This window comes from Lemur catta, chromosome 2 (assembly GCF_020740605.2).
Source record: "Lemur catta isolate mLemCat1 chromosome 2, mLemCat1.pri, whole genome shotgun sequence".
Lineage (NCBI taxonomy): Eukaryota > Metazoa > Chordata > Mammalia > Primates > Lemuridae > Lemur > Lemur catta.
The window spans coordinates 7,247,905-7,256,227 of record NC_059129.1 but is presented as its reverse complement, the minus strand read 5'-3'; the positions used below and the strand labels follow the sequence as shown (position 1 = coordinate 7,256,227).

General features: G+C 46.6%; 1 non-coding gene across 1 annotated transcript; it reads right to left on the bottom strand.

The window, feature by feature from the left end:
• Window positions 1-1,780: 1,780 nt before the first annotated feature.
• Window positions 1,781-1,887, bottom strand: LOC123633660. The gene has a single exon (XR_006733687.1). It is a non-coding gene; the product is annotated as a U6 spliceosomal RNA (small nuclear RNA).
• Window positions 1,888-8,323: the final 6,436 nt, after the last annotated feature.

Sequence of the window (8,323 nt, the reverse complement as noted above, 5' to 3'; positions counted from 1 at the left end):
AAAGCCCTCTGGGGAAGTTCTTAAACATTCCTCTTGCCAGGAGGGTAGCCTGTCACGGGAATTTGGAGCTTTCCCCTGGCTGGAAGTGGCTGAAGGGAAAACCACCCTAGACACAGAGCTGCGCTGCCCCTTGGATGTTATTAAGCAGCTTTTGTTCCCACTTCCTTTGCCGGGGACCGTTTAAAAGTGCCTGGGTCTTCTGCCGCGTTGTGACTACCCACGCCGACTTCTTTTAAAGTAGTCTGGGTCGCCTATCATTTTACTAATCCAGGCAGCAATAACTGAGCACCTCTTGTACGCCAGACTCTGACAAGAGAAAGATGTTTATTTAGCTTGCACCTTGCAGGCCCTTATAGGGTGTTAGTCACTGTTCTAAGTTTCTGAAATGTGTAATCTCGATTCACTGTCTGTGATGGTTTTACGTGTCAACTTGGCTGGGTCAGGGAGGCCCAGATATCTGGTAAAACATTATCTCTGCGTGTGTCTGTGAGGAGGTCTGTAATGAGACGAGATTAGCATTTGGATGCGGAGCCGGAGTGAAGATCTGCCCTCCTCAGTGTGGGTGGACATCGTCCAAGCTGTCGAGGGCCCGAATGGAACAAAAGGTAGAGGAAGGAGGAAATCGTCCACTCCTATCTGCTTCACTGCTCTATGGAGCAGTGCTGTCCACTAGCACGTTCCCAAGGATGGAACTGTTTTATGTTTGTGCTGCCTATTATGACAGCCGATAGCCACTAGCCACATGTGGTTATTAAGCACTTGAAATGCAGCTGGTGTGACCTAGGAACTGAATTTTAAATTTCATTTAACTTTAACTAATTAAAATTAACATAGCTGCCTGTGCCTAGTGGGTACTGTTTGGACAGCGCAGCCCTGGAGTGCCCAGTTGGCATGGCTGTAAGCTGTGGCGTTGACCTATATGTTCCTTTCAGAACGTTGTTATTTTTCTTTGTGTCTTCAGGAGCGCTACAGTGAAACATGCAGTGGAACAAATTAACAGGCATCTCAAAGATAATTAGTGTTTTGAGTGATGTGAAAAAGCCAAAGCCAGCCAACCAACAAACCAAACAACAAACAAACTCAAATGGCCAGTCAATGAGAAAGTTGGCATGCTTGATATCCTTGGAACAGAAACTGTTGACTGGGCGGCGTTGGAGGAGTTGGAGGAATCTGTCTCAAACTATAGAGGAGGACCTGCTGGGTCAGGGGTTCCAGCTCACACCAGGTGTGAGCATCTTTCAACTAGGGTGGTGACCACTTGTGAGTTGAATGAATGGCATCAGTTCTTCACCCCTCCCTGTATCCATGATCTTTGACTTATATCCTTACAACTCCTCCCCTGGAAGAGGCAGGATTGCCCCTTGATTTTGGGACTGGTCATGTGATTCGCTTTATCCAGTGTAACAGCAGCAGGTTTGATGCCACCAAAGGCTTGAAAAGCGCTTGTGTGATGTGGCTTGTCACCTTGCACCTCTCTCATCACCATGAGAAGGACTTGCAAGGGCACTTGCCCACTGTTCCCAGGGAGATGAGGGGAAGCAGATAGCACAGAGCTGCTGTACCAGCCCAGCCCAGCCTTGTCCCAGCCAGCCCAGGGATACACCAGTGAGCTCCGGCTAGATCAGTCAACCCCAGCCAATCACAGGCACGTGAGCTTCATCTGATGTCACTGATATTCTGTAGTTGTTATGTAGCAGAGGTTAACTGATACATGGCTGTTCATTATTTGATTTGAACTGTCCTTATTCTCCCTGAGAATTGAAATTCCAGTATTTTTTAAAAAAATATGGAATGCTTCATGAATTTTCATGTCATCCTTGTGCAGGGACCATGCTAATCGTCTTTATATCGTTCCAATTTTAGTACATGTGCTGCTGAGGCGGGCATGAAATTCCAGTATTTAGTGGTCTATATTACTATCATCTCTGCCCTTTGATATTCTGGTTTCCTTTGATGGCATTTGCAAGTTAAATATTTCTTTTGGGCTTTTAAAGCAATATATATTCATTTTAGGAAGCAGTATGAAAAAGAAATTTTAAAAATCACGTATACTATCAACCCCCAGATATAACCACTGTTACCATTTTGTTATATGTTCTTTCAGATACATACAGAGATAGATACATACATATCTGTACATGCATATGCAAACACACCCCGCCATACATGGGATCATATTATATAAATCTGTGTTCTGCATTATTTTATTTAGCTCAACATTATATACATCAGCATTTCTCTACATCATTAAATATTCTCCAGGAACATGATTCTTAACAGCTGCACATTAATATTCTATGGTATGGCTATATCATATTTTATTTAACCATTCCCTATTTTTGGACATTTCAATTCTTTGCAATTTTTCACTATTACAAATGATGCTGCAACGTTCGTCTTTGTACATAAATCTCAGTGTGCTTCCGTGATTGTTCCCTTAGGCTGTGTTCCTAGAAGTGAAATTCCTCAGCAGAAGGGTCTGAACAATTTTAATAAGGCATTGCCAAGTTGTCCCCGAGAAAGGGCAATTTATAACCCTGCCAGCAGATTAGGCAAGGGGCTGGTATTTGTAATTTACAAAGGCACATTGGGGAAATTTGAAAGCAGCCTGGGACTGGAGTCTCTGTGAGTTTGTGGTTTACATGGGACCATCAACTTGGAATCATGTGGAACTCTATTAAATGTGACATTGACGGGTGACCCTGAAAAGAATCAGGGGACTCCAATGTTCTTCACCTGCCCGATCGCCTCTAGCTTTGTGATCTCTGGTTAAAGCTGGGATAGTGTTGTTCAGAGTAGATAGACACAATCTGTCAAAGTTCGGGGGTGTGGCCCAGTAGATGCCTGCTTTGCTGACATACCTGCCTCTGCTAAACATCCCGATCACCTAGGGGCACCTCCATCGCTTTGTAACCCTGAGACTTTGCCATGGGCTCTCTGAGCCCATTTTCCTCATCAGTAAAATAAGGGTAGCACTGATTTAAATGGGCAAAACCTCTAACAAAGAGATTGATGCTGGAGGTTACTCTACAAAAATTGTTTTTTGTCCTAATGAGGACAAAATGAGGAACCAAGCCTGCAGGTGAAGTGGGAAATGGTTCTTTGACTCTTGCATATCCTACATGAAGTTTTCATGGGTTTGTGACAAAGGAGAAAAATGATGATGTAGACAATTACGAACAGAGATACATGCATTTGTAAAGGCTTGACTTTTTTTTTTAAGAGCTAAACATCCTTTCTAAAGTGAAATCTGGAATGTTGCTTTTGGTAATGGCCAAGTAAGTGCCTACTGGGCTGGCCTTTCTGTGGATAACAGATTTAATCCCCGGAAAAAATATAAAAGAGCCCCAGCTACCTAAAGGATGGGTGATAGTGGCTAAAATTCTGATAGAAATCTGCACTTCTGGCCTGAAGAGGAGAAGACAGAATTATAGACACCTGCTCTAACAGGAAAGGAGCCAGAGACAGGGAGACTCAATTCTGCATATAAAATCTGCCAAATCTCTGGCTGGCTTCTGAAGCATCTATGCATAGGGCAAACCTTAAGCAGCCCAGATAGAGCTAAAAGAAATGAACTGAAAAATGAGCTGTTGCCCAACTGGCAGAGTTTCCAGTTCGAGCCCAACCAAGTTAATCACCTCCAAAAACAAATTAAAAAAAATCAACACTCTTTGGAGAAATAGAACAGAATCCAGAGTCTCCACAATATAACATTCACGATATCTCGGATACAATCCAAAATCATGCTAACTGCAAACAAATAGGAAAATGTGACCCATTCTTGAAAGAAAAGACAATGATTGGAGACTGACTCTAACATGACCCAGATGTCAGAATTAGCAGACAAGTATTTTTAAAGCAGCTATTCTAACAATACTCAGTGATGTAAGGGGAAATCTGCTCACGATAAATGAAAAGATAAGAAATTTCAGCCGAAAATAGAAACAATTAGAAAGAAACAAATGGAAATTCTAGGTCTAGAATATGTAATACCTAAAATAAAACATTCACAGGAAGGGGTTGACTACAGAATAAAGAGGACAAGAGCGTGAGTCGTGAATTTGAAGATGAGTCAATAGTATTTTTTGAAATATTGATTGATGTGCTTTCCCCCCATTTATATCCCTTCTACCTCAATCTAAGCAGATGGCCGGGCTCCTTGCCTAAGGGGAGAGATGGGACAATATGAAAAGCAGAAGAAAGTCTGCAAGTGCCTGCCTTTAGTGTCCGAAAGTCTAAGCCTTTTGGAGACTTAAAAAGATTCAGGGGAATTCCGAAATGTCTAGAACAATTAGAGCTTGAAGACATTGGGGCTTCTCCATAGATTGAGGGGAAGGGAGGGATAGAGGGAGTTGAGCAGAAACAAGGGTGCCCCCTGGAGAAAGACCAAGGCCAGGAGTGCTATGGAGGGTCTGGCGCTGTCAAGTAGCTGCTCCAGTCCAGAGTGACACCTCGCTCTGCTCACGGCTCATTGGGCAGAACTAGTCACGTGGCCCCACTCAGCCACACAGGGCCCAGGAAGGGTTATCCCATCATAAGCCTAGAAGCAGAAAGCTGAAAATATTTCATAAACAGTGCCGGCGATTACCGCAGTGTGCATCTTTGGGACCCAAACCTTTCTCCACTGGACTTACCAGTGCGTACACAGGGAGAACAGTACGGAGGACCTAATTCGGATGATAGTAGTCTGGGAATGCTTGGCTGGGGAAGAGGCAGTTAAGCTGAAACCTAGAGTGTGGGCAGAGACCAGCCAGGTGAAGACTGGAGAAGAGCTTCCCAGAGAGAGGGAACAGCGTCTCCGAAACCAGGGCGTCCACAACCAGAAGGCGCTTTGTGCTTTCAGAAAACAGTAGGGCATTAGAGCAAGGCCAGCTCGTCCAGGCTCCACCCGGTATCCTCCCTTCTGCGGAGCGTCCTCTGACCCGTCTGTGCCCCACAGCATCTGGCACATCCTTCCTTCGTGCACACGTCTGTCAGCATCGCTTGTTTATGTTACCCAAATGCCGGTTGGGGCACCCCTGTCCCTTGGGGGCTCATTTGGTCCCACCACAGACGTTTGTTGAGCACCCACTATGTGCCAGACCCTGTGCACACACTGGTAACGAGAATAGGGTCTCTGCCTTCAAGGAGCTCACGTTCTGGGACCAGACAGACAATCAACACATGAATGCATAAATCAACGGTTCAAGTTCAGAGGATGGAAAGTATTATGAAGAAACTGATATAGGATTATGTGGCATAAATTGCGGGGGGAGGTGCTAAAATACACAGAGTGCTAAGGAAAGACTCAAGCGAGGAGGTGGTATTTGAACTGAGAACTGAATGATGAGAAGAAGCCAGTCCCAAGATGATCATGGGGGTGAGAGAGTATCTAGGCAGAGCAAACTGCCAGTGCAAAGGCCCTGGGGTGGGAACAGGAGGCACGGTTCAAGGATCAGAAAGAGGGATCTTACAGGGTCATGAAAGCCAGGGTGAGCACCCTGGATTTTGTTCTAAAGGCAACGGGAAGCCATCGGAGGGTTTTAAACAGAGGCACAACATGAACTGGACTCGGAATGAGTTTAGGTGTCAAGACCTAGTTGCATTTTAAAGGCTCAGTCTGGCTGCTGGTGAGGAGTTGATGGTGTGGGAGGGGCAGGCATAGAAGCAGGAGACCACGTAGGAGGCTACTATAGTCTTCCTGGTGGGCGCTGGTGGCAGCTTGCAAACTGGCCTCAAATGTCCCTGGTTCCCTGGTCTGAGATGGCCCAAAGCCTTCCCCGTGCTTGCTCCAGGGGTCACATCACACCATGCTCCTCCTGGCCTCCCCGTTCAGGTCCCGGCATCCCCCTTCATATTCTAATCTGGGGAATAAACAAATCCCCCTCACTGTTGCACACGGAGCAATTTCCTCCTCTTCTCTTAAAGTCTTGGCACCTGCAGCATTCACACCCTTAGAGAATCAATTTTGCCCCCAGTGAACGTACTAAGACATCCACCGGAACAAATATAGCACTTTCCCCACAAGGACTCCTGGCGGAGGAAACATTTTTCGGTTTGTGGCATGTCAGCCTCTGCAGGTAGCCGGAGAGCTGTCTTGGGGGCGTGGGTGTGTATATGGATAATAATAACGTCTGCGTCCTAGGCCGGGCTTTTCCAGAATCAGGCTCTGGGATGTGGATCCAGGTGCAGCCGATTTATTAGGAAAGTGCTCCGGGGAGAAACTGACAGCAGAACTGGGAAGGGGAAGTAGCCAAGCAAGGGTGAGATTTCAGACCAAGTTCAGTCTCAGCCCGATCCCGCGGGAGCTCTGGAGGGTAAATGATGCCTTCGAGTTTGTCCCACCTGAGCCCAGGAGCAGCTGGGCTTTCTGTCCCGCCCCCGAGAGTCATCGGTTAAGGGCTGCCCTGGTGGTGATGTGGATTCACAGATATCAGTGACAGGCTCCTGCAGCCCAAAGGCAGTCTTTGGAGGAAGGAGCCGGAGTGAGCCAGAAGCCTGGACATGAGCACAAAGAACGGGTAAAAAATGGGACACATCACCCACGCGGTCCGCTCCAGTTCCCAGAAGGACTGACACAAGGTGGGTGCTCAGTGGTGTTTGTTGAATGAATCAAAGAAATTATTGTCCAAGATTATAGTCTGGTGTGGATTACAGTGGGCATGAAGTGACCAGAAAGGCAGAAAACTCTTCTTAGCAAAGAAGACTCTTCCAAGCTTCAGGAACAGAATTTAGACAGGCGGGTCTTGCAATCCCAAGGACATAGCAGTTGTGGTCTCAGATGCCATCATGATGGTTAGCCATGCCCTGTTCTCTGAGAATGTCCCAGCAGCAATCATTACGTGTGTGGTGTTTTGACATTGACGAGTTGCTTTGACATTTAATTTTCCCATAGGGTCTTTAAAACATGCACATGGAAGAGATTATTCCCATTTCAGAGATGAGAAACCTGAGGCTCAGAGGAGTTAACTCTCCCACAGAGGAGTAAGAGTTGGGATTTGATTTGTCACTAAAGGTAGTTGACAATGATTAGGTTCTAAGGATGCTAAAGGTGACTATTTATTGGAGGTGCTCTTTCCTTCTGTGAGAGAGAGAGATTGCAAACTGGTGGCCCACGTGCCGGTTGCACTTTTCAAATGTGTTCTGGCTGGTACAGCACTACTTTTTCATTTCATGGAGGTTTTAACATCAAAAGATTTCACATGAAAATCTGGATCTCTGGCTTTTCTTGACATCAGAACATCTGGTTCCATGTTGACTTCTGGTCGGAATTGTGGCCACTGTCCCATTTTAGATGGGTCATCCTGTCTCCAGCTTTGAACATCCCCACCACTCCCTAGGGCTGCACCGTGCAAAAAGGTAACCATTAGCCACATGTGGCTATCGAGTCTTGAAATGTGGCCAGTTTGAGTTGAGATGGCTACTAGATACTTTTAAATTCATACGGGGTTCATGTTGGATTTCTATGGGACCCTGCTGGCCTATAGACTTCCACATCAGGCCAGCTTCTTGCATTTCTGCTCCCTGCCTCACCCTGTAGGCACATGCGTCTGCAGCCCCTGCTGAATGAGAGGGAAGTGTGACCTGGAGTCAGGAGACCAGAGTTCAAGTCCTGGCTTTTTTTTTTTTTTTTGAGACAAAGTGTCGCTCTGTCTCCTGAGCTAGAGTGCAGTGGCATCATTATAGCTCACTGCAACCTCCAACTCCTGGGCTCAGGTGATCCTCCTGCCTCAGCCTCCCAAATAGCTGGGACTATAGGCACCTGCCACCATGCCTGGCTAATTTTTCTATTTTTAGTGGAGACGAGGGTCTCACTCTTGCTCAGGCTGGTCTCAAACTCCTGAGCTCCAGTGATCCGCCCACCTCAGCCTCCCAGAGTGCTAGGATTACAGGGGTGAACCACCGCGTGGGCCGAAGTACTGGCTTTGGCACTTACTGGGTGACTTTGAGAATGTTAGCTCCCCTCTCTGGGCTTGATCTCTTCATCCATACAATGAAGACTTTGGGCTTAATTTCCAACTTTCTACAGCTGGAACTTCCTCTCCCACACACCTGTGAGTTTACCCTTTTGTGGTGGGAGCTGCCACAGCAGGCTCTGATCCGAGCTGCCCCTGCTAGGAGGCCCCTCCTCTTGTCCTGATTCTCCGCACTCCAGCTGCTGCTCCATCTTTGGGGAGCCCTGTCTCCACCAGGGGCCTCCCTCCTCATTCCACAGGGGGTTGCCGGATCATTCCGCTTGGTTTGTTGTTTACAAAATGAGAAGTTGACCACGTTCCCCTTTCCTTTTTGGTTAATATCTGCAATTTGCCCTCATTTAATTCGCATATTTTAGCTATTAGTTTGC